At 38.0% G+C, this 22,359-nt stretch overlaps 1 protein-coding gene across 6 annotated transcripts in view; it reads left to right on the top strand.

Moving 5' to 3' along the window:
* The window catches only part of LOC149197308 (uncharacterized), a 50,136-nt gene that overhangs the window by 9,005 nt on the left and 18,772 nt on the right, over window positions 1-22,359 (top strand). The window contains exon 3 of one of the 6 annotated variants that reach the window (XM_089405826.1): window positions 15,461-15,610. The exons of the other annotated variants lie outside the window; for them this stretch is intronic. The gene's annotated coding sequence lies outside the window, so the exon portion shown is untranslated. The remainder of the gene's footprint in view (window positions 1-15,460; window positions 15,611-22,359) is intronic. 6 annotated transcript variants of the gene reach the window in all.

The following is a 22,359-nucleotide window of genomic DNA, read 5'->3' as shown; positions in this document are numbered from 1 at the left end:
CTTCTGCATTTTGTTTCATGTTCTATCTACTTTTACTATTAATGTGATTAATGGTTAATGTGATTGCTATTGGAAACTAAATTGGAAATTGTCATTGGGGTGCTAAAGTGCATTGAAGTAATTGTGCTAAGCATAGAACATACCATTGTTAACAAAATTTAACAAAGTGCAATAGGTATGCTTCCAAAAGTGCCTCCAAAACCATGACATCATCACCAAGGTGCCCTATGTCACCCTTTTTGTTGAGAAATCAAGGGCATCAATGGTTAAGTGATTTCTCTGCTTATGATAACTGCTTGTGATAGTATTTTGGATCTTAATTAGAATCTTCCCTTTTCCTTGTACTTATTATTGTGTTTTTTTCATCAAGACAATTACCATATCATGAACAAATAGAGAGACAAGGGGCACAGTATATAGGCTTGTTAGCCAGGGCCAAAACCTCACTCTTTGAGAGGAAAACCTGAACGAAATTCTTCTTATAGATCTTCAATTGACGAATACCAAGACCATGATAGTGATCCTAGACACTGGAGTCCTCCCAAGACCAAGTCACTAGTCTCTTTCTTGAACTGCTTCTTCTTCTTCGACGTCCTTGAGAAACTCGGTCTCGTTCTCGGCTTCCTTGAGAAACTAGGTCTCCTTTTTCTTAGCTTATGATTACTTTGATGCAGCTGCAATCTCTTCGACCTACTTTTGGTGTCTTCGCATCTTCTGCCTTCACACGTGGGAGGATGTAATACCCATAACAATTCACAAATTAACTTCGCTTCTCTTTCTTCTTGTCTTGCTAAGATAGAGGCTTCTTGTCATATGTTTTGGCACTTCTTTGTAGACTTTCTTGACCAAATAATATATCTCCAAGTGAGGTCGAGTACTTGTATATATATATATATACGTTTGCCCATGTCTTTTAGGCCGACATGACCTCAGGAATAGGCCGATTTTTCCTTGGAGAGAGGCTGATATCATCTACTTTATTCTTCCTTCTTTGTAGGCTGAATTCATGAGGGCTAGTGACAAGGTCTTGGAGGATGACTTTACATAGGTAAGTTTGACTCTTTACAATGTGTAACATGTTTTCATTACATGACAATGACTCTTTATACTTTTATGACTAGATGACAAAATTCCTAAGGGCTCTCAATGGGAACCTATACTAAAATAAAATCTCTTGCTCATGAAACCCATGATGCAAGCATTACAATAATTTTATTTTTCTTCTTTACATCTCTTACATAAAATCATAATTATTTGTCATTATGAAGACCAAACCTAGTTACACTTTTCAACACTCCGTCTTAACTAGGGAGGTATTCATATTGGTACTTGGTCATTCTCAATCTGAAGAATTTCTCATAAGAAGAATCATATTGGTAACCATTTTGTTTAACATCATATCAACCAACATTGTCACATAACAAGGCCTTGACTAACAACTCTACCTCTTCACGAGATCCGAGCACAACGCTGGCGAGACCCAATGATTTATAGACACTCTCATCATCATTGTCTCTCTCAGAACATACCCCACCTGGGTTCTTAGGGTGTGTTCCATGAAGACTATTCTTATCTTGGGTTCCCCAACCCTCAAAGAATATCGGTCCTCCACAACTCCTCTTATTTTAGATGCCTTATCACATCATCAAAGAGTATCGAATGCCAAATGATTACCCAATCCTCTATTCTGTCTTCTCAAGTGAAGACAAGAATAACATGTCTATCTCTCCCTCTCAGTTAGGGACCTACAACAACTCCTTAACTGTTAGAAGAACTCCTTCCTTCGATGTCATGTATTTTCCTTTGCTCAAGGAGTCTTCTTGCTTTGGGGGCTTCTACATAGGGCACAAACCATCTATCACTTTCATCCATGAGTTAGTCAGGTCATCATCCTTCTCATTAGAAAGTGAACTATTGGTCTATATCTGGTATTGCTTCATGTTATGCTACCTTCATCGTGCTTTCCTTTTCTTAAAGGTCTTTTATCTTTCAATGTGGTTATCTAGGAAGATTTCCATAGTTCTTCGCTCTGGTAGTCCTGCATAAGCCCATCCAGATACTAGTTCATAAACAAGTAATGAACACTTAAATTAAAATTACCTTTGTGATGGTCTTTCATCATGACATCTTCTTGTAGGTATCAGCACCTTGCATACATGTTGACACATCTCCCAAAGATATCCATTGTTAAGGGTCTCCATCTTTTTCAGACTTCCATCAGAGTCTTCCTATCTTTCCAAGGGATTTCTTAGTCAAATCTTCTTGGTCTTTCAAACGTTGATTGCCTTTACCATGGTTTCATATCTCACGATCTCTTCCTTCCTTTCTTCACACATTTCATTCCCAAGAAATTCAAAGTTTTTTTGTGGTCAATCACCTCATACACCATATGAGGACATATTATGTTGATTTCATCTAAATATGTGACACATGCATTCTTGCATCCCTTTGAGGTAGGAGATCCTTTCTTTGGTCACGCCTCTTAAGATAGAGCTGTGATCTATGTTGTTTGCAGCCATATGTCAAAACTTTTACAATATATACATACCTCATCTTTCCTTTGGGTCATCCAAACTTCCTGCAACAACTTCTTTTGAAGGAGCTTTATCCCCTTGATCTGCTTCACTGTTATGTCATCATACCATCATACCTTGAATTCCACAAGTTTGAAACTCTTGATGGAACACTTGCTTCTCCTCGTGATCGGTGAACCTTACAATGAAGATTCTATCATAGAATCTTGAGGATCTTTCATATCCTATTCTGCAGATGTTATCTTTAGGCTGATGTATGATGAGTCTGTCTTGGATGACCTCTCCCTTTTTCATAAGCATCTTTCAATGAGGTTTTCAAGAGCTATATCTTATAGATTTTTATCTTAGACATTTTATATGTTACTTATATCATGAGTTCTTAATGCTTTTACCATGATGCCATTTTCTACTATGATGCATCCTATCTAAAGTTTCCTACCTATATAGAAGGAAATCATCTCAGTCATAGTAGAGATCTCTTACATCCTCCTTCATCTTCTTTGTTTCAGGTTCTTCCACTTTGGTAATATGAGCTTCTTCCTTGATTTTATTGTTCCTTTTCATTTTAGGACAATCTTTTTTATAGTGCCCATATTCTTGACAACCAAAGCTAAACACCTTAGCCAAATTCTTCCTTTTCTTTTGAGGACCAAATTTTCCAAATTTCCCTTTTCCTTTTGACATAGTAGCATATGCTTGATTTTGTTCATTTGATCCTACATTTGTTTTTGCCTTTAGTCTGGTTTCTTCGATTTTGCACAATGACCATAGATCTTGGAAAGGGGTGGCTTCTTTCTTCCCATAAATACTTGAAGTGAAGTAGCCCCATTCCTTTGGTAGTGCATTCAATACTACAGTGGGCATTTCTTTGTCAAACACTATTAAATATTTCACCCAAATCCTGAAGTTGATCTCTTATTTCTGAAATCTTGATAAAGTATGAGGCTATTCCTTAGTCTTTCAAGATCTTCAATTTGTAGAGTTCTTGTCTTAGAGAGATAACTTCTTCTGCAGTACTTGTAGAGAATAACTCTACCAGTTTGTCATATATTTCTTTTGAAGTGTCTAATTTTGATACATATGGGATGAGAGAGTCCTTGATGGATTCTATGAGAATTCTTTGGGCCCTCACTTCCCCTTTCATGTACTTAGCATGTGCTTGAGTATCTTCTTTGGAAGGTTTGGTTATAGATCCCTTGATGTGATCCATGACCTCATTCTCAATGAGGTTTAGGTCTGTTCTTTTCTTCCATGCAAGGAAATTTGAAGACCCAACTAGTTTACTGCTTTCCTTGAAAAAGGACATTTTGTTAGTTTCAGAAGAAGTCATATACTTACTTGAGTTAATGCTGCTTCTTCTGCTTGCTTCCTCCTTGAGTTTGATGTTGATGTAGCTTGTAGAGGACTATTCCTCGAAAGAATGATGAGAGACAGATTGCTTTACGAACCCTTTTGAAGATGAAGACAATATTCTTCGATCTAGCCTTCCTTAGTTTTGAAAATCTTCCACTCCTCAGATAATGGATGAGTGAAGATTTTGGAAATGCTTCTAAGGTTTTGGTCTTTCTTTCTTGAAACTCGATCTTTGTGTGTCTTCTTGATTAGATGCCCCTTCTTGACTTTAACACCTTAGCTCTGATACCATGTTGAGAAATCAAGGGCATCAATGGTTAAGTGATTTCTCTGCTTATGATAACCGCTTGTGATAGTCTTTTGGATCTTAATTAGAATCTTCCCTTTTCCTTATACTTATTATTGTGTTCTTTTCATCAAGACAATTACCATATCATGAACAAATAGAGAGACAAGAGACACAGTATATAGGCTTGTTAGCCATGGCCAAAACCTCTCACTCTTTGAGAGGAAAACCCGAACGAAATTCTTCTTATAGATCTTCAATTGATGAATTACAAGATCATGACAGTGACCCTAGACACTAGAGTCCTCCCAAGACCAAGTCACTAGCCTCTTTCTTGAACTGCTTCTTCTTCTTCGACTTCCTTGAGAAACTAGGTCTCCTTCTTCTCGACGTCCTTGAGAAACTAGGTGTCCTTCTTCTCGGTGTCCTTGAGAAACTAGGTCTCCTTTTTCTTAGCTTATGATAACTTTGATGCGGCTACAATCTCTTCGTCCTACTTCTGGTGTCTTCATATCTTTTGCCTTCTCACGTGGGAGGATGTAATACCCAGAACAGTGCACAAATTAACTTCACTTCTCTTTCTTCTTGTCTTGCTAAGATAGAGGCTTCTTGTCATATGTTTTCGCACTTCCTTGTAGACTTTCTTGACCGAATAATATATCTCCAAGTGAGGCCGAGTACTTGTATATATATAGACGTTTTCTCATGTCTTTTAGGCCGACATGATCTTAGGAATAGGTCGACATCATTTACTTGTTTCTTTTTTCTTTGTAGGCTGAATTCATCAGGGCTAGTGACGAGGTCTTGGAGGATGACTTTACATAGATAAGTTTGACTCTTTACAATGTATAACATGTCTTCATTACATGACAATGACTCTTTATACTTTTATGACTATATGACAAGATTCCTAAGGGCCTTCAATGGGAGCCTATACCAAAAAATAAAACTCTTGCTCATGAAACCCATGATGCAAGCATTACAATAATTTTTTTTTTCTTCTTTACATCTCTTACATAAAATCATAATCACATGTCATTATGAAGATCGAACCTAGTTACACTTTACAACACTTATGGGCAAAAGAAATGTATTGTCCCTGATTTTGAGAGTGAGGAAGTTACTAAGGAGTTTGCCCAATTTTGATGATATTAATAAAAAGGGGCAAGTATTATTTTATTAGAAAAAGGGTGGCAATATTATTTTATTAGAAAAGGGCGGAAAATATTATTTTATTAGAAAAGGGCGGCAAAGTCACTTAGTGGAAAGTGGCCCCCACCAATAAAATAATATTAAAAAGGGAGTCTAGAAGCTTGGGGAAAACTCATTGACATCTTATAAAAGGAGGTTGGGGATCAATGGCTATTCATTCTATCTGATCATCTCTCATTGTTATTGAAGAGAAACTCAAGCGAATTTCAAATCGAGGGTTTCAAGTGAAATCCTCACCCTAGTTTCGGTGGATCTCATTGCCACCCTAGCTAGTTCCTCTCCGATTTCGGTGGACGATCTTTGCCACCCTATTTGGATTAATTTCCAGAGATTAATGAGGATCTAATTGTCTATTTTGCAGGCAATTTCCAACACCTTGGTCATTTTGCAGGGGTTTGAAGTTATATTCGTTCAGGGTTGAGATTGCAAAAGGAGAGGACGAATTTTATCAGATCTGAAGGAAAGCAAGGCGTTTAAATTATTCCTTATTCAGATTGAGCCATTAAGAAAAGGGAGTCCAAGCTTATCCAAACCAGGGGTTACTCTTCACCAAGAAAAATACATAAGCAAAATTATATTCTTCTCTAGACATTCGCTTGCCATTTTGTAAGTGAATTAAAGGAGGTCGAAGTCTGTACCAAAAGGAGCACTAGTTTCTCTCATTAATACTGTTGTTCGAACCCTTCATTTCTTGGCTGAATTTAATAGTGGAGAAGAGGCCATGTTACATCAGCTTGAGGGCCAAGTTTGATGGGTATATTGGGTCGAGCTACTATAAACTATAAGCAGAGGATCTCAACGTCTAAAGGCTGAGATTTCCATTATCCAAGGGAGTGAGATCATTCTGTTTTGAGAGACGAGTTTACAGCCTCATTATTGAATGTGGTGGGTCACTTATTTGGGCCAGAATCTTTATAAGGTTATATCATTGCTGACCAAGTTCCTTTAAAGGCTGAGCTTTGTATGCTGGAAAGAGCTGAGTTTTATCTGCTGTTACTGTTAGAGACAGCGTTCGTGAGCTGATATATACCAGATATCTCCTACTGGGTTCGCACTTGAGAAAGGGGATTCCTATAGCTGGCTTGAATCCCTGTGTATTTAAGGCTGAAGCAGATTGTGAGTGAAGGATCTCTTGGATAGCGTATAACCCAGGTTCCTTTGTTCACTGTATATTGTTTTGTTATTTATTATTGAAATGAAATGGCCATGAGCTTTTAGAGAGCTGTTGTGGAATTTCTGGGGTTACAACTCAGTAAAGAATGGCGTCTTTTAATGGTTGTCACTATTATATCAGTCGTGTTTATCTTTTGTTGTGGTTGAGAAGAACCCTTGTGATGTTATTTTGAAGTAATTTATAATCATTTATATTGGCATTATACATCCATATGAGCCCAAACAAGGAAGCATATCTACAGTATACTGTATAGCAACTGTTTGTCAAAATACCATAGTAAACAAAGACAAGTAAAGTCAGATTTTTGTGGGTTTTCCTAAGGTATTCTGGAAGGGTATCTTACAAGAAACGATGTGGCACCCACATGGTCAAGCGTTGGGGTCTACAAGTGATGTGCAAGCTCTCCCATGTCATCTCAAGGATAGCCAATCATCATTCAGGCTTTTGAACAAGCAACACCCATCAACAGTGTCAAGGCCAGCCTGGGGGCATCCTAGGTCCATCTGGGCACATCATCAATAAATCCAACACCAAACCATCAGTGGATCAACGTTTTAGCATATGGGGGTACTCATGTGAGTCTAGTACTATGTCGAAACATCTCACAACGTGACACTCATCTCTGGAGGGGAAACACTGCATCATTAAATTTAGAAGTGCTCTCTACACTCGGTACATTGACCTTTTGGAGTGCTGTTGAATAGGATGGAGATCAACTCTCAATGGGTCTCTGTTGTTGTGATAGCATCACTTGACAAAAACCTCTCAAGATCAAGTGAAATCAACAATCATTAGGGACAATAATCATAAATGCATTGTAGTGGACCATACCCTAATGTCAAGGGCACAAAAATACTTCACACAAAACTCACCTTCAAATGTCTAACTAGATTAGGACATGTAAACAAGTTACCTCACTTACATTAGGGATAGTTAGGTCAACAACCCAATTGGGTGTTTCCAGTGCCCAAATGTAGTGACATGTCTTAGGTTAGCCCATCAATCCATAGGTATATGTGATAATGATGATTGCAGAGTGGGAAAGGCTTTAGGCAGGTGTTGTTGTACCCATTTTGTCACAAGTCCAAGGAAGCAGTGTACAAAAGTGTTTCAAAGATTAGAATCATCAGCCAACCAATTGTTATATCATTCTAAACCCAATTTCTGCAAGTTAGGTTGTAAATGCTGATAGTATGATCGTTTAATTTTTGTAACAACACCTAGGTAAGCCTTTGATTTTGGCGACAAATTCCATCCTAGGTGGTTTTTTAACCTCACCGAATTATGTGTGTTTTTTAAACATGGATAATCAGTAAAGATTTTCCTCCAGGTTAAACCCCAAAGTTAGGGTGGAATTATTGACGAGATCTTAGGCGAGTCCTAATGTTATATCAAGTCTCTGTAAAAGTGGTTTGGGAATAATTTAAGTTATTTGGCTAAATTATTTTATTACAGATCACTTGGTCTATACTAGATCATATTGTGTAGCAGAATTGGGTAATTATTTTGAGGGTCTATATGTAAAGGTGTATTCCCCCTTTGAGGGTTGAATTATTTGTAATATCTGATGTAAAAAATATTTTAGTGCATGGTCCCTCATATTTAGACACCATGGCTAAAGTATTTGAAGGTGGAAAAAATATTAATCTCCTCTTATGTCAATTAATTAATTTTTCTGGCTAAATTAAAATTAAATCTTAAGCTAGAAAATTAATTAATTTAGAGTCAAAAATAATTATAGAGAAATTAAATTTTCTCCAAGTGGAAAATAATAAAAAAAATCGTGGGTCAAAGAGAAGTCAATTTTTGGAGGCCCCCCACCAAGGAAAAAATAGATATTTTAAGAAAAATTGAGCCCTTGGACCTTGGTGGTTAAGTCAAAGTCAAAATTTTGAGGAAATTAATTCAAAAAATTAATTTCTGGATTAATAAAAAATGGGTTTTAAGTGAAATTTGAAATTTTCTTCAAAATAAATATTTTCAACGGCAAAGATTAGAGGTTGATCAAATTATTATCGACGGTCGAGATTATTTTGACGGGGATCAAGCCAACTAGCCGTTATTTTCCACTTGGAGGATTTCTCTATAAATAGAAGCCATTTTTCTTCTCAAGTCATTTTGATCTTGGGCTATATCTGGATGATTTAAAATTAGTAATGCTGGTATTGAGCCATTTCTCTGCTGGGAATGTTTTAATATCATAATAAAAAGACTATGGGGTTTAGTCCATGGTGTTCTTGTTCCATTGATCTGTGGTATGTGCTAGTTATGTGATAATCCTATATTGTGCTACATTGTTATATGAATTATTATTTCATTTGTCAATGATAAGACATTCTATTGGTAAAAAAATATTTTTATCTGAGGTGATATGATTCATCATATGGTCTAACGATTCAATTTGAGAAAATTTATAGAGATCTACATGTACACTTGCCCTTGGGCTTCAAGTTCACAAACTGTGGGAAAGAATTGACTTTGTTTGGGCTATAGGAATTTTTATATGGTATTTTAACTTTGCAAAAGGGTGTGGCCAAAATTCTAACTTTTGAAAATACATTTATCCATTGCCATTATTCAAAATTTATTTCTTAAAAAATTTATTTTACAAGCACTGTATATTTGTAAATATTTTTTTGTAAAATAATTTTGTAAATTATTTCTAACCCTTGTTTGCACCTGTTGGGGTTTTGGGTTTATTTTGAATTTTGTATATATATTGGGGTTTTGGGAAATTTTATTTCATTTGTGTAGGGGAATTCTCAAGCTATCTCAAAATTTTGTGGGGGTTTCTCTCATTCAAGTGAGACGTTTAGCTTTTTGAAAGAAATCGTTGGGGTTTTGAGGTAGATCTAGGCCTAGGAAGCAAGATCCAGCCTCCGGCTACCCTCCAGGCTCAACGCTCAAGCAAAAGAGGAAGCCGCTAGCCCTTGGAGGATATTTTGTGGCATTTTTTTGGCGATTTTTGAAGATCTAGGTCAAATTTCTGCAGGGGTTTCAAAACTTTTAGGCCTTCTAGGCCTAGCGTACCCCTCATTAGCCCTATCCGTGGCCTTTTCTTCCTCCCTTGGTGAGCCGCTGGCCTATTTTGGTCTCCAAACCCTTGCCGTGGCTCTTGAAATCCTTGCCGTCAGCCCGTAAGGGCTGCTGCCCTTGGCCACATGCCTTCCCAAGGCCTTACCCTCCCCTCCGCTAGCCTTTCTCCTCACCTCCCTCTCGGCAGCCTTCCTCACCCTTGCCACAGGCCTAAAGGCCTCATTCCCTTTAGCGGCAGCCTCTTGGAGGCCTGCCCTAGGGGCCACAACCTTTTCTAGCCCTTGACGGCAGGCCTATTGGCCTCCTTCCTTCTTGCTGTAGGCATATTAGGCCTCCGTTCTTAGCCACTGGCATTTCCTAGGCTTCTAGCCCTCATCGCTGCCTTATTCTAGCCCTCTTTGCCTCGTTTCAGTCATTGCTTGGGTTATCATTTGGATTTTTGTCACTAATATCTTGTGTTTGCAGGGATATTCAAGAGACTTTGAACTAATATTTGTAGTTGCAGGAGGTCATTTCATTGGAGGAATTTTGGGCAAGCAAACTAGCCATTTTCAAGGCCTAAAAGCCTATTGGTTTGCCTCCATAAATCGTCATTTTCATCTCTGTTTTTCTTGCAGCCTCTGATCAGTTTGTTTACTGTGGTGTAAGTCTCATATAAGTGGCATAAATCTAACTAATAAGTCACCTAAATATATTGACGAGTCATTACATCAATTGGGTAATCATTGTTTAACATATTTCACAATTTTTTGATGACTGTCATATGAATTTAAAATCATCATAAGGTCTGATCATAGATAATAACGATATTGGAAAAGGATCCTAAACTCATTGAGCATCTACTTCTTGGTGTCCCTTGCATCATTTTTTACAATCTTGTGTTGGCAAAATAGCTTAAAGAGGGCTGCCTTCTAGTCTTTCCTTGTCTGCCTGCCTCATTTGCATTTTGCATGCATTTTTCTCTTGCACTTAGACATTTCTCACTATTTGCATCCTAAGTGCAAGTGCTCTCATTTAATTCATGAGACAAGTGTTGGGCTAATTTGACATATTTGACACTAAGTTGCATGAAACGGGGAAACGGGTATGAGTTTCCGAAACGGGCACGGGTACGAAACGTGACCCCCCAAATTTTGGAAACGGGGAAACGCAATATATATATATATATATCTATTAAGACATTTAAGAAATATGTGCAATCATAAAGCATATATGATACATTCTAATTTATTACATTATAATTAAATTGTCAATTGTCAATGCATAAACTATAAGTCTCGAAATTTACGTCACATTTACTCATGAATGATCCCATAATGAAAATAGCAATATCTAAAATCAGCCACGAGAAATTTCTAATTTCTTGTCTCGTGCTTGATTGGGAGTCTCGTCCTACATAGTCGAACGACCTTAGTGCTCTTGATTAAATACAAGTTCCATACCCGAGTACCCTACGTGCTCTTGATTATTGGGAGTCTCCCCTGCATAGAGGGCTTGGTTCTCTTGATTAAATACAAGTTCCATACCTTAGTACATGACAAAATCCAATGGAAACATTGCAATCCCACCAATCCTGAAATCCTGAAAAACAGATAAGTCTGCTGAATTTTGAGTGAGATCTAAAATTCTACTTTCTCCATATGAAATCCAATGAGGGCGAAACCAATTTAAGAATTTAACATTACCATGAACTGCATATCAACACTAGGCTGCCCCACTAAAAAAATCCTCTTTTTTATAACTTGAGAGGCATCTAGAAGCATCCAGAAGATATTTTAGTTGCCCAACAAAAAATTAGAAGCGAAAAAATAAAAAAAAAATACAAGAAAAAGTCGAGTTAGAAGAGGAAACTCCACCGTACTGCCTGGAAATGCGTTTCCGGTCGTACTGACCACATTTCCTTCTCGAGAAATGTGGCAGCATTGTCGGAAACGAGTTTCCAGGCCGTACAGTACGAGTTTCCTCGTTTTCGTTTCGCTTCCAGTCGGAAATGGACCCTTCTCCAACGTTTCATGCAACATAGACTAAGTTGCACGAAACGGGGAAATGGGTACGAGTTTCCGAAACGGGCACGGGTACGTAAGGTGACCCCCCAAATTTTGGAAACGGGGAAACGCAATATATATATATATATATATATATATATATATATATTAGGACATTTAAGAAATATGTGAATCATAAAGCATATATGATACATTCTAATTTATTACATTATGATTAAATTGTCAATTGTCAATGCATAAATTATAAGTCTCGAAATTCACATCACATTTACTCATGAATGATCCCATAATGAAAATAGCAATATCTAAAATCAGTCACGAGAAATTTCTAATTTCTTGTCTCGTGCTTGATTGGGATTCTCGTCCTACATAGTCGAACGACCTTAGTGCTCTTGATTAAATACAAGTTCCATACCCTAGTACCCTACGTGCTCTTGATTATTGGGAGTCTCCCATGCATAGAGGGCTTGGTTCTCTTGATTAAATACAAGTTCCATATCCTAGTAACAAAATCCAATGGAAACAATGCAATCCCCCCAATCCTGAAATCTTGAAAAACAAATAAGTTTGCTGAATTTTGAGTGAGATCTAAAATTCTACTTTCGCCATATGAAATCCAATGAGGGCGAAACCACTCTCAAACATCCCGAGTCATTTCATGGTAATGTTAAAAATTTAAGTAAAAGGATGAAAATGAAAAATAAAGGAGAATGTCACTTTTACTTTAAGAATTTAACATTACCATGAACTGCATATCAACACTAGGCTGCCCCACTCAAAAAATCCTCTTTTTTATAACTTGAGAGGCATCTAGAAGTATTCAGAAGATATTTTAGTTGCCCAACAAAAAATTAGAAGCGAAAAAAAAAATACAAGAAAAATATAAGTTAGAAGATGAAACTTCACCGTACGGCTTGGAAACGCGTTTTCGGCCATATTGACCACGTTTCCTCCTCGACAAACGTGGCAGTATGGTCAGAAATGAGTTTCCAGGCTGTACGGTACGAGTTTCCTTGTTTTCGGCCAGAAACAGACCCTTCTTCAATGTTTCCTGCAACTTAGACTAAGTTGTACGAAATGGGGAAACGGGTACGAGTTTCCAAAACGGGCACGGGTACGAAACATGACCCCCCAAATTTTGGAAACGGGGAAATGCAATATATATATATATATATATATATTAGGACATTTAAGAAATATGTGCAATCATAAAGCATATATGATACATTCTAATTTATTACATTATGATTAAATTGTCAATTGTCAATGCATAAACTATAAGTCTCGAAATTTACATCAGATTTACTCATGAATGATCCCATAATGAAAATAGCAATATCTAAAATCAGCCACGAGAAATCTCTAATTTCTTGTCTTGTGCTTGATTGGGAGTCTTGTCCTACATAGTCGAATGACCTTAGTGCTCTTGATTAAATACAAGTTCCATACCCTAGTACCCTACGTGCTCTTGATTATTGGGAGTCTCCCCTGCATAGAGGGCTTGGTTCTCTTGATTAAATATAAGTTCCATACCCTAGTACATGACAAAATCCAATGGAAACATTGCAATCCCCCCAATCCTGAAATCCTGAAAAACAGATAAGTTTGCTGAATTTCGAGTGAGATCTAAAATTCTACTTTCTCCATATGAAATCCAATGAGGGCAAAATCACTCTCAAACATCCTGAGTCATTTCATGAACTGCATATCAACACTAGGCTGCCCCACTCAAAAAATCCTCTTTTTTATAACTTGAGAGGCATCTAGAAGCATCCAAAGGATATTTTAGTCGCCCAATAAAAAATTATAAGTGAAAAAATTAAAAAAAAATACAAGAAAAAGTCAAGTTAGAAGAGGAAACTCCACTGTACAGTCCGGAAACGCGTTTCCGGCTGTATTGACCACGTTTCCTCGTCAAGAAACGTGGCAGTATAGTCGGAAACGAGTTTCTAGGCCGTAAGGTACGAGTTTGCTCGTTTCTGTTTCGTTTCCGGCCGAAAGCGGACCCTTCTCCAATGTTTCCTGCAACTTAGATTTGACATATCTAATTCACTGCTGTCATAAAATGTGTTGCTCTAATGTCATTTGAGCATAATTGCATAAGGGTTCCTAAATATTGGTCAATGCTCTATTAATAAGCATAGTACATTGTGAAAAAGATTGTTCATTGTTGAAGTGATTTGACAATTGGTTAAGTTGTTGCATTACTATTTAATAAGAATACTAACACATTGCTTTCTCGTGAGTTTCATAATCTAATAGATCATAATTGTGCATTAAATAACTCACTCATAAAAGCACTTGACAAGTCAATCTCAAGAGTTGGATGTCTTTTTTGAATGGTTGATATTGCTCAAGTTGGTAATCAGAAGGGATATTGGATTTGGGCATCTTAATGTTTAGTCACTTGTTCCTTTGAAGATCTAATTGTTCTATACAAAATCTAATTGACATTGTGTTTAAAGAACATTAATCATCAAAATTGTCTATCTCTTGAGAAATTGTTAATTGTCACCCTTTTCATTCTTGTGTTGTCTGTAAAGAACCTTGGCCAAGTGTTCTAAGTAATATCATGGATGATGCTCTAATCTTTCTTATAGCCATTAGTGTCATTGGGTTTATTGTTCATGGTTAAATTGAATATCTATTGTGAATGAAAATTTATCTTTGACATATTGGTGAAGAGCATTAATCTTGTATTCTATTTTGTACTTGAGCAATTATCTCTTGGTTACATTGGATATATCTTTTGGGCACTGTTGAATTTGAGTACTCCATCTTGTGGTTGAGATTATTCTTCATTCGTCATTTAAGTACTCTTTTGTCATATCTTAAGATCAATTATAACTAAGTATTTAAGATCGTAAGTAATCTCACCTTAAGAGCACTCAAATACCTTGCATTTGCATTTTAGGCCTAGTCCCGCACTAATAAATTTGTCTCCAAGCATAAGCTTGATTGATAGACATATAGGGCCACCCTTCATCTTGTAGCTTGCGAAGGATAGACCCTCTCTAGTGGTTAACACGGTGACCTTGCAGTCGCCAAAGCCACAATCTCTGCAGCGCGAGAGGCCCTAGGTAGTTAGATTTCAAGAGGAGGTATCCTTAACCAAGACATTGCTTGCTTTGCCTTGACTTCTCTCTACAACCTACTTTAGAGACTAGCCTCAAAACAATTAAGGATTAAGGGATTCACCTAGTTAGGCATTTAACTAAAATAAACCAAGACTTTGCATCTCACCTAGGTCGTAGGATTTGCATAACATATAGGTTAGCAAAGCAGCAATTGTTCATCCGGTCATTTGGTGTATAATTGATATAAAGCAAGTATTTGACTCCATAAGGCACTGGTCTCACGCTGAAATCTAATCTAATTTTTGAAACTTGCTAAATCAACCAAGTGGCTAGGCCATTTAGTTGTGTCTCCTGGATTAGTTGGTTGCCGACAAATTTCGCATTCTCACATTTCATAGGGACTACCCCCCATAGCCTGCTGTTGGGAGACAACTAGAACAGAGAGGGTAGGGATTAGAGTGACAATCCCCGCCATGAGTCGTTGTCGCACTATGCCTATACAATTTGAACGACAACAGGTGCCATAGCGATGTGACCAGCTAATGGGGGTTCAACATCCTAGGTGTATAGATGCAAGGAGGGAGTAATCGTGGAGGCATGAGTTACCCCTTTCCTCGGCCTGCTTTTTCCACCCCTTTGGTGTGCCTTTTACTTTTTTATGATATTTCATTAGTTTAAGAACGTAGGACAATGTAACTGTATTTTGTGATAGTCAAAGTGTTATCCATTTGGCTACCAATCCAGCTTAGCTTACTGATATTAAGTAACATTTTGTAAGACAGGTTATTGATGGAGGCAGAGTACAGCTTAAAAGGGTCCACACTCAAGAAAATTGTGTAGACATGTTTACAAAATTAGTACTGTTAGAGAAGATGCGGTGGTGTTTGGCTTCTCTTGGTTTACAAAAGAGATGATGAAAGGGCTTGTACAAGGTATCATTTGAACTGTTGTGAAGGTGGAGATTGTTAGAATTTGTGACAATAATAATAAAATTGTATAAGACCAAAATTTACTTCAAAGTAAATATTTGGTTGTTTGTATAATGGGTTGCAGTTCATGTAACCCAAGTAAAGGTGCCAAGATAGATATATCTATGTAGCCCTAGAGATGGGTTGAAATGGTTGTAAGCCTGATTGTAATATTCTTCTTGAGCAATAAATACCATACCTTTCCCTGTGGATGTTTTCTCAAGATTTTACATGTAAATTTTTGTTTTGTGTGCGAGTTTCATTTGTTATCTTGTATCATTAATTTTCTGCAATTACCTTTTATTGAGGCTCTAAAATGCCAACAGATATGAGTTACCTTTCAGACATCTGTTAGACTTGAATTATTGACAAACATCAGACACCTTCTGAGTCCTGACTGATATCAGGAATTATAGTTTGGAAAAGTTTTGTGTTCCTTCCCGTAAAGTGAATCCCCAAAAGCTTCTGGGATGTTAGGGAGCCTGTCTTTCTCTTTTAGTTACCCTGATCATATATGTTTGTACTGCTTCAGGGTACGTCAATTTTTTAACTGCCAGACTTAACATAAACCCTTCAGGCTGAGTTGTTTGATTACTTCCTTTCAGCTTCTCTTTGATGGCAGTGGTATAAAATGTCATGCAAACTCTTTGGTAGATGGTGGAGGTATTGTTAAGACTATCAGGAGATGCGCTGCTACCATCTGTACTGGCACACTTTGATCCAACTATCACCACGTGGAGACAATGAACTCCTACATACACTAGATTCAGACTTTCTCCCGACACTCTTCTTACCAACTTCATCGGTTCCACCAATGGTTTGTCAGCCTTAACCGTTAGGAGAGCACATAGCAATCTGTTACCCTGCCGATAGTTCCACCTGTTCTGTTCAGTCCATGCCATTCTCCAGATAACATTCTTTGACTCTGCCTCAGGAATTCACATATATTGATAGTCCAACCAATGCTTCTGATACTAATTTGTGATGGTTTGCATCAAGAACAACACAGAGTTGCTTTGGATTTCAATTTGGGTTGTACTATTTTAGCTATTTTGACATGTTTTCCTACTCTTTGGATGAACGATCTTCTTCTTTATTTTAGTTTAGTTTATTGGATTTGATAGAAGATGCATTAGGTGCTCCCTCTTGATTATACTATGCTGATTGTACTTTTACCATTCCATTTACCTATTTTGATTGTTTCTGGACATTACTATAATTTCTTTCTTTCTATCTACATACAGGATAAAGTTTACTTGTTACTTATAGATGAAATGGTTCCCTCCTCTATTGGTGCTGAGAGAAGCAGAACCCCAAAGGGGAAGCTAAAGCAATCATCCAACAAAAGCTACAAAACCCTGCATTCTAAACTTAGAAATCTTAGAATCCTGGTTATAGCGTCAGAAGCTAGTCAGAATTAGAGGGATTGGATTACTAAAGCAATCACCTTATACTTAATCGTGAAAATCCATATTCTAAAATTTATAAACAATCGTTTCCTGCTTAATGCATTGAAAGCTAGCCAGAATCATTGTAATGTAAGAGAAATTTAAAAGCTCATTACACTTCCTGAAATCGATGGTAGGAATTAAAAACCATAATGTCCAAATATTAGAAACATAAAAATTATAAAGAAATCAATGGTATATATTATTGAAAATATATTACCCATGACTTAGGGAAGGGAACAATTGCAAGGAAGTCTGCAGTTGTAATCTCAATGGACAAAGCTATGTTTTCAAAACATGCATCCACGAAAAAATGGCACATTGCCAGAATATAAACAAATTCTGATGATCTAAGAAGTGAGAGTGGCAGAGACACTATCCCAAGGACTCTGTCGTGTTGTGAAATCTGATTGGAAGAGCTTATACATGGAAGTAAACTCATATTTATACTGTTAAATACATACAGGAACTAAACAAAAATATCAGCTTGCATAGAAAGAACAATACAAAATTCTGAGAGAAAATCATTAGTTTCTTATTTACTTTTCTTAAAAGAAACTTCCTAGTTGCACAGGAATTATGTAAAGGTTTGCCATTACACAAAAATCCTCAGGCATTAGTAAACTTCCAAACTGGTAACATCATCTTGAGTGGGAGGTTAGTACCATGTTCCCAAGGTGGCAGTTAGTCTATGAGATCGATTCCCAAAGGTGCGGTGGTTAGTCCATGTTACCGCTCAAACAAGCAAGGGTCCTAGGAGGGGATCCTATAGAGCAACTACTAGGTCAAGGGCAACAATGGAGCGATAGCCACTTGTCACCTCAGCTAACGCTTCTTGCTCTTTACAGACTTTCACCGATGGGAGTAGGCCGGGTATAAAGGGGAATCACTAGGAAGGATGGATCTACGATTGGATAGAGAGTGATTCCTAAGGCATATTCACAAGAGAGGCTCAAATAAATGGCTTACTTGCTTGGGAAGCAAGGTGATGGGCTCTCTAGGAAGGGCTAAGAGGACACTTGGGCCTAGGTTTGGATGGTATCCCTTGATAATAAGTTTCCTAGACCTAGGAATTCTTGTGAAGGAATAGCTTCATTGTAATCCTTGTGAAATTTGAGTTATAAAGTTGTAGGACCACAAAGAAGCCAAGTGGACCCAAGCCAGGTCAAAGGTATGGAGTTGATCACCAATTGAGGGGCTTGACCTGACTAGGGAGGAGAATAGGATCAAAGGGCTAATTTTCTTTGAAATGCAAATGCAATGACCCAATTGAGGACTGTTAAATTTGGCAACTAGGGCCAAACATCACTTTGGGCAACTCTTATGAGGCAACTAATATTTTTCTTGGATTCCTCTTTCCGAGAGGTGTAGGATTGATCTAAAGATCTTCCCATTCTAACATGTACAAATGAAGTTATGAATTTATTTTGATTATGGACAAATTGTCAAGGTTGACCAACCATCAAATTAGCCTTCTCCAACCTTCAACATTGCATATAAATACAAGGTGCCTCTTCCTCATTTTGGCATCTCATCTTATTCATATTTCTCTCTCTCATCTTGATTAGGTACGGATTTCTGGGCCTCTCTCTCCACACGTGCGAAAGGAAGACTGTCTTTTCTCGCTATTGCATTGACCAGATTTGGCCAAAAATTCAAGAGGCTGACTTTGACCAATGTTGACCCTGTTTGACTTCGGTTTTGTGAGGGAGACTTCTGTTTGGGCAGGTCGCTGTTCTGGGGACAAAAACCAAGGCAGTTTGACCCCTGTGTTAACTGCCCTAATTTAGGTTGCTGCGTTGACTGGTTATTTTCGGACTGTTTTGGGCTACATTTTCTGGCTATTGGAGGCCGAGTTGACCAAGGTTGACCAAGTTGTTTTGGAGGTCAATTTCAACCCTGTTGACTAACGTTGACTTTCTGGTTAGGGCTTTCTGTTTCTGTTGTTTTGACTGATCAGTTTGGGCAAGTGAATATTGTAAATTGTACTCTCTTTCTTTGCTAAACTTTTGAAGAATTATAAGAAGAATTGATCAAGGCTTTCTCCACATTGGGGTTTGTCCCTGGCTGGTGCCATATCTTGTGCCTCTTGTGTTGGCTTGTCTTCTATTGTTATTGTTTATGTTCTATCTGCATTTTACTATCATGTTGATGTGATTGCTATACTGGATATGATATTGGGCTAATAAAGAAAATTGAAGTAAAATTTCTCTAAGCATAGAACATACCATTGTTATCCTAAAATTAACATGGTATCAGAGCTGAGGTGAAGACAAAGCCCAAGCAAGAGTGAAGAGCAATCACTGATCAAGAACAAGTCTCAATGGCCTCCACATCCTACTTCAAGTCTGATGATAAGCTTCATGATAAGTCTGATCATCGTGCATGGAAGATGTCTCTTGATTTTACTTTAAAAGAGCAAAATGTCATGGATTGTGCAGGGAAAGATTCCGGAACCTCCTTCAAATGCACCGGCTACTGCTAAGACAAAGTACAAGAAGGGTGAAGTCAAAGCCAAGAAGATCATCAAGGATTCTATTCATAAGCAGTTAGTTTCTTACATCAAAGGAGCTATATGACAGGTTGGTTGGGATGTTCAAATCTTCCTGCCAAATGGCATGTGTTCAACACTACTATTCTCAATAACGACAAAATTCCAGGTTTTGAAGAATTGCTGACTAGATGTTCTCAAGAAGAAACGGATGATGGAATTGGAGATGCCTTTGAACAGGAATAATCCTATCGCTTTCTCTGCTCGTGCCAAGAGGAAGAACAATGCAAGTTCAAAGAAGCAAAGTCAAGGAAGACCGAGATTCAAAAATGGAAGGAAGGGAAGATGCTTCATTTGCAACAAGTTTGGTCACTATGCCAGGAAGTGTCCAAATAAAAGGGACACATCTCATGATGATGATCACAATCATTCCAGGGGCAACAACAACAATCAAAGGAATGGTAGGTTCAACAACAAAGGGAAAAGGAATGCTTCCGCTACTCAACTTGGAAATGATCGAGCTTCTAAAAGAACAAGAAACTCCAGGTATGATGAGTCTAATGTTGTAAATTCTAAGCAAAAGGAATTTTATCTTATATCTACCCTCTCTGCTGCCTCTCCTCCGGATACTTTGGTAAATTGGTTGATTGATAGTGGTGCCTCAAGGAACTTCATTGGGTACAAGGAAGCTCTTTCAAAAATGATAGAGAAGGATACATATTTGGAAATTATCCTTGGAGACAATGCCACATATCCTGTGAAGGGAGTTGGGAATGTTTCCCTTTAATTGAATCAAGGTAACACCGTTCATCTTCAAGAAGTAATATATGTACTTGATATTAAGAAGAATCTAGTGTCTATCTCGACGATGGAAGACAAAGGATTCAAGGTGGCATTCATCGATGGAAAGGTACGTGTGTGGAAAAGAAATTTCAAAAAAGCATTTACTTTTGGATTCAGGGTTGACAGTTTATATCAAGCTGGAGGAAGTCCACTGGGAGCCATGTCTTGCGACACATCTCTTCAATCCGAACTATGACACCAGAGGTTTGCTCATCTTCACTATAAGGCTCTACCCGATGCAAGGAAGATGGTTACAGGTATGCCCGAATTCAAAATAGAGCATGAAGGTGTATGTCAGGGATGTGCTGAGGGAAAACATACAAGGGGACCATTCCCCTCAAGTGATAGCAAGACCATAGACATTTTGCAATTGGTTCATTCTGATCTATCTGGTATGTTGCCTGTGACATCATTAGGAGGATATTTATATTATGCTGTCTTTGTGGATGACTTCTCTCGCAAAACTTGGATATATTTCTTGAAGAAGAAGGACGAAATATTCTCATGGTTCTGTGCCTTCAAAGCCTTGGTGGAAAATCAAACAGGGAAGAAGATCAAGATATTGAGGACCGATAATGGAACCGAGTATGAGTCAAATGAATTCAATGAGTATTGCAAGGAAGTTGGCATTAAGAGGGAGAGTACTACTACATATAGTCCTGAGCAAAATGGTGTTGCTAAAAGGAAGAATTGTTCCATTATAGAAGCCACTAGTGCCATGGTTCATGATCAAGGACTTCCAAAGTTCCTATGGGGAGAAGTTGCCAACACTGATGTGTACGTTCAAAATCAATGCCCTCATTAAGCTTTGGACTTCAAAACTCCCGAAGAAGTTTTCACTGGTAAGAAATCTGATGTTTTTCATTTAAAATTTTTGGTAGTCTTGTATACTTTCATGTGCCGAAAGAAAAGAGAAGTAAATTGGAGGCATTTGGGAAGAAAGGAACTTTTGTGGGCTACAGTGAAACTTCTAGGCATATAGAATCTATGTGCCTGGTCATAGAGAAGTAGAGTTGAGTCATGATGTCACCTTCGATGAGGATGCTACCGTAAGGAAGATTAGTAACCTTCCTATTCCAAGGAAGGACAAAGAAGCAGATGCAGGAAATCAGGGAGATTCGCAGGATGAGCCGATTCCTGATGTTGAAGAACCGATGGATTCCATTGATCCTCCTCCTCATGAGCCCTCCTCCCCCAAAAGGAGACCCTCATGGCTGAGGGAAACTCTCGAAGATGCCGAGAGACATGTTGCACGAAGGCAGACATTTCGTGAAAGCAAGAAGCCTAATAGGTACCAAGGGGTACTTAACTGCTATGAGCACCATTATTCATTCTGAACCTTGCTCATTTGAAGAAGCTGTGAAGCAACAAGTATGGAAGGATGCTATGAAGAAAGAGTATGAGTCAATTATGAAGAATGATGTCTGGGATGTGGTCCCTAGACCCTAGGACAAATCTGTTGCCACCTCTAAATGGCTCAACAAGATCAAGCATGGCGCTGATGGAAGTGTTGAGAAGTTCAAGGCCAGATTTGTTGTTTGAGGCTTCTCTCAAAAGGAAGTTGTAGATTATGATGAAATATTTGCACCTATTGCTCGCTACACCACCATCCGTTCGATTATAGCCCTTGTTGCCTCGCAAGGATGGAATCTACACCAGATGGATGTCAAGACTGCCTTCTTGCATGGTTCACTTAAGGAAGAAGTCTATGTGGAACAACCTAAGGGGTTTGAAGTTCAAGATTGTCAAACACACGTATGCAGGTTGAAGAAAGCCCTCTATTGGTTGAAGCAAGCACCCCGGGCTTGGTATGAGAGGATCGATAGGTATCTGATGAAGCTGGGATTTACAAGAAGTGATGTTGATCCGAACTTTTACTTAAGGTTGAGAATGATAGACCTCTCATCTTGGTACTCTATGTGGACGATCTT

The sequence above is a fragment of the Pinus tabuliformis genome, chromosome 2_2, assembly GCF_031772625.1.
Source record: "Pinus tabuliformis cultivar Carrire ecotype Pingquan chromosome 2_2, CPIR1, whole genome shotgun sequence".
NCBI lineage: Eukaryota > Viridiplantae > Streptophyta > Pinopsida > Pinales > Pinaceae > Pinus > Pinus tabuliformis.
This window is presented reverse-complemented; position numbering and strand designations above follow the sequence as displayed.